The sequence below is a fragment of the Dasypus novemcinctus genome, chromosome 2, assembly GCF_030445035.2.
Source record: "Dasypus novemcinctus isolate mDasNov1 chromosome 2, mDasNov1.1.hap2, whole genome shotgun sequence".
NCBI lineage: Eukaryota > Metazoa > Chordata > Mammalia > Cingulata > Dasypodidae > Dasypus > Dasypus novemcinctus.
In genome coordinates, this window is record NC_080674.1 from 135,627,754 (window position 1) to 135,632,086 (window position 4,333).

Consider the following 4,333-nt stretch of genomic DNA (forward strand, 5'->3'; position numbering starts at 1 on the left):
TGACTTTGAGGAAATTAATGCAAAAAAGCATAAAAATATTATCAATATGTTTTGTAAAAAAAAATAAAAATTAAAGAATCAAAATAGCCAACAGTACAGGAAGGCAAAATCATGCACTTCATGAAAGATTATGTAACCATTATAAACTCTATGGAAAAACAAAGAATACTGTTATGATAATCATATGTGCACTGATTATAATAATGTAAGGAGATGAACTTCTATAGACAACCTCTAGCGAAGAACATACACTCATAATATTTGCTAAGAAAAAACTATTTTAAGTAATTTTTTGTATTTTTCAAGAATTGTTAATGCTGTTATCTTTCTGAAAAAGGATAAGACAAACTTTAAGTAGGTTCTTATAATCTGTTATAAAAAGAAAATTGGAAAGTAAAGAAATTAAGAATCCTGAGAAGTAAAGCTTTTCAGAATGAATTACTTCAGTTCCTGGACAGTCCATCCTAGGTTTATTCTTACAAGTAGACTTGGACAAGTAAGAGTTTCCCACTGATGAATTACTGCTAAACAAACTCATAGAATGCTGAGTGTGAAAACTGGAAGGCAGGAAAATGGAAGGAAAGAGGGGGGGAGAAAAAGAGAGGCAGGAATTGCTATTTATGAAGTACTTACTATTTCCTAGGTCCTTTTAACATACATGTAAGACACTTAGCACCAGCTACAAAAGAGATGTGCAATATATAACTAATTTATTAGTTGTATAATTTCTACTTTTAATACCTTCTGCATGAGGTAGATACTTGTAAACTCTAAAATCTGTTCCACAAATTCAAGGTACAAATGCATTCACATCTCTATTTTCTCACATAGTTATTATTAAGAAAAACTAGATTGACCTTGAGGTCTTTCTTTTTCCTAAATTGTCCTTACCACAGGTATAAAGACGGATGGTCAAACTGGCTTTCAGTGAATGATGTGGTTTCCATGTAGAACAGTGGTTCTTTCCTGGGACAGAGTAAAAATATGGCTCCATGCCTCCATAAGAATTTCCAATCAGAAAAAAAAGAGTGCACGCCATTTTAGGAGGTATGCGTTGGCCTCCAAGCTAAAAATATATGATCCGGGGGATAGTGCAGCAATTGTTCCTATGTTACCTGGTGGGCAGTGGGTTCCAATGATGCAGGTGATACCTGAAGTCACAATGTAAGACTTCCCTTTTCTCCTAACCCCTTTTCCTTCCCTTTTCTCCTCCCCTTTTCTCCTAACCCTCCAAACATGGATCCTGAAATGTTCAGAAAGCTCAGTGAGCAGGCTGATGGAAGAGACATGTTAGAAAAAGAGAGTGAGAGCACTCTCCCAACTGGGGCAGAGGAGAAAATTTTATCATTACTCAAGTGCAGAGTTTCGATAATATTGCTTGGGACTAGATTCTCTAATATCTTAATCGAAACCTGTTTGGGACTTAAAGTGATCCAAGAAATTTTAAAGATGGTATCTAAGAAAAAGATATTATCCAGGGAAATGTTACTCCACCAAATAAATTTTGAGGGAACAATGGAGGACCAAATTAAGTTTGTGTTTTGATTTGAAAATAATGTTTTGATGCATAAATATTATCACACACATATATGCACTATAAACATAATGAGTGTACATATATGAAAACATATGCATATAGTATATTCAAATAATCTATGTATGTATATACACAAGTGTATATTCACATAACTGAACTTACTGTGGGCCAGGCTGACACTAGTTTCATAGCATACATTATTTTATTTATTCCTCACAATAATTCAATGAGATAAACATTGTATTTTCTCTATTTACAAATAAGCAAGCTGAATCACAGAGAAGTGAAGCTATTTAGCTAAGGCCACATAGCTTATAAGCCATATTTTCAACCTAAGAAGTCAGAATTCAGAACTAGTTTCCTTAACCTCAATAATCTTACTATGTTGAGTTCATCTTCATTCTTGGGAAGTCTGCCTCCACTTTGCAAAGATGATCAGTACTACTGCCTATAACCCTAAGGCATATTCTACATAGGAGCAGATTGATTAGAATGGGAATACTCAGTGAATTGTTCCCTGACATTTTTATGTAAGACCAATACTTTCTCACATAGACTCTTGGGCTTCACTATGCCCTCACAGAAAACCACATTAGCTCCTGCATTGCTCAGAACAGCCTCTGCCATCTCCATGGTCATGGCTGTGAGTCAGCCTTGTGCAGGATATCCTGTGGTGAGTTTTAGGCTGGAGGACAGTTGCAAGTATTGTTTGATTCCTTCAATGATCTAAATACCTCTTTTACCTGCTGTTTCTGACAGCAATAATGGTGATAATAAGCATTTCCAATGTGAAGTTCTTTGCAGTTGTGCCTTCCATTCCCTGCTCTGGGCTGGCACTGGTAGGGAAGATCATTCACCCCCAGCAGGTCATGCACTTATTTATTCATGCTGTAGTGGGAATGGTGGTGGCTTGCTGTGCTGCAGGGAAGACCAAGGGCCGATACAGTTTTCTTGTGATTTCCTGCACAGGTGCTGAGAGCTTAGATACCCTGCTGCACAAACCTGCTCAAATGATACCATCTTTGCCCCCTACTGGCTGGAGCATTCATGGGCTATAACTATAGCCTTCCGTATTTTGTTAACAACATAAACTATATTCCATTTCCCATCACACAGCAATACAAGCTCTTGCTCTTTAGGAAATCTCTGCTTTTACTAGTTAACCATAGCTGTGTGGAATACCTATTCCTGGTTAGAAATGTCTGCATCTTGTATTATTTTCTTGGCCGTATGCCCAAAGCATGGGTTAGCACTGCTATGGACCTTCCAAATATGAGCAGTTATATCCTCTTAACCCTCTGAGTGGCCTCTTGAATGTCTCATTACTCTACCATGTCTGGCTATGTGGTGTCTTTCTCCTGATGACTTGGTACATCTCATGGACACTCTTTAAAAATATATGCCACAGAAGTCCATCTGTTCCCTGCTCAGCCCCCATTTTTTAAAAAGTCAGATGAATGCCTACCTAAAGTTTTAAACAGCAATCCTCCCGTCATCATAAAGTGTTTAACATTATAGGACCTGATGTTGCTTTCTCAATATTCCCTTCAGGAAGACAAAAAGATTTTAGCCTTAGCCAACCAGGGGAACATCCCCACAATTGGACAGCTATTCAGGGGAGTGTTTGAATCTCTCAGATATGATTTAGAAACTAATTCTTTGCCAAGAAGCTGCTGCTACGAATGCAAGAGTGATATCTTTACCATTTCCAATGGAATTTAAGAAGTCAAACTGTACAAAAGAAACTACTTTCTAAACACCAAAATCTAGCCAGATGACTTGACTGTCAGTGCCACCATTAGTTAAAACATCACTGTTTTCTTCCCAGTTACCTATTCATGATGTTGCAAATCCCCTTTAGCTCTAGTGTAGTAAACCTGATGGCTGGAATTTTTATGTAAACACCTGTTATGGGTCACCTCAAATTCCTCAGCTATGAAGAAGAGGGCCAAAATGATGGACTTCTGCTTTTGATTAGCAATTGACTGAATTTTCTAATCCATCTCCATCTACCTCTCTTAGTACTAGGGTTAAGACTCTGGGACAACCCAGTGTGATCTATTTGTGGATTCAGACTAAATGTGAACAGAGTAAGAATTTCTTGTTAAAACAGGTACTGATAATGTATTTTTTTCAGTAAGCATCCACTGGCCTCCATTCAGGCTGTTTTTTCAGATGCCCAAATGTACATTTGGGAATTAGAAGGTCTGTCTCACTTAGTAGCAGCGTCATTTACAGAAGATAGATTTGGAGTTGTCCAGACCACACTACCAGCTATTCCTAATACTTTGCTGACACTGCAAGAGGCAGTTGACAAATATCTCAAGTTTCCTAATTCTTCTAGTAAGCCACCCTAGATTTCGGGGAGCCTTATAAAACATTAAGATTTGCAATAAGAGCATCACTAAAAACTGTCATCTATCGAATAACTACTACTTTTGGTGAACATCTAAATGCTGTGCAAGCATCTGCAGAACATCAGAAAAGACTTCAGCAGTTCTTGGAGTTCAAAGAGTAGTTAAGTAATATAAACTGTGCTCATTACATTACTAATACAACTACAGAGGGAAAGGGGGAGAGTAAATGTTCAGCATTCTTGGATCAGAAGAAAATGGACTAATTAGATGCTTCCTTTGTCATGGTGGTTGCTTTGAAAACTATACTTGAATGGGAGAAATCATGGAAAGAAATTCTCAACAGAATAACTGAAAACTGTCTTTTCTGTACCATTTGCTTTGTGTGTGTGTGTGTGTGTGTGGTATAATAAAATCTTTATTCAATTTTTACAGTAAAAAA

At 37.2% G+C, this 4,333-nt stretch overlaps 1 pseudogene; it reads left to right on the forward strand.

Annotated features, from left to right (window-relative positions):
* The first annotated feature begins 2,168 nt into the window (after positions 1–2,168).
* On the forward strand, positions 2,169–4,082 carry LOC101414052 (nucleoporin NDC1 pseudogene; annotated as a pseudogene).
* The last annotated feature ends 251 nt before the right edge of the window (positions 4,083–4,333 follow it).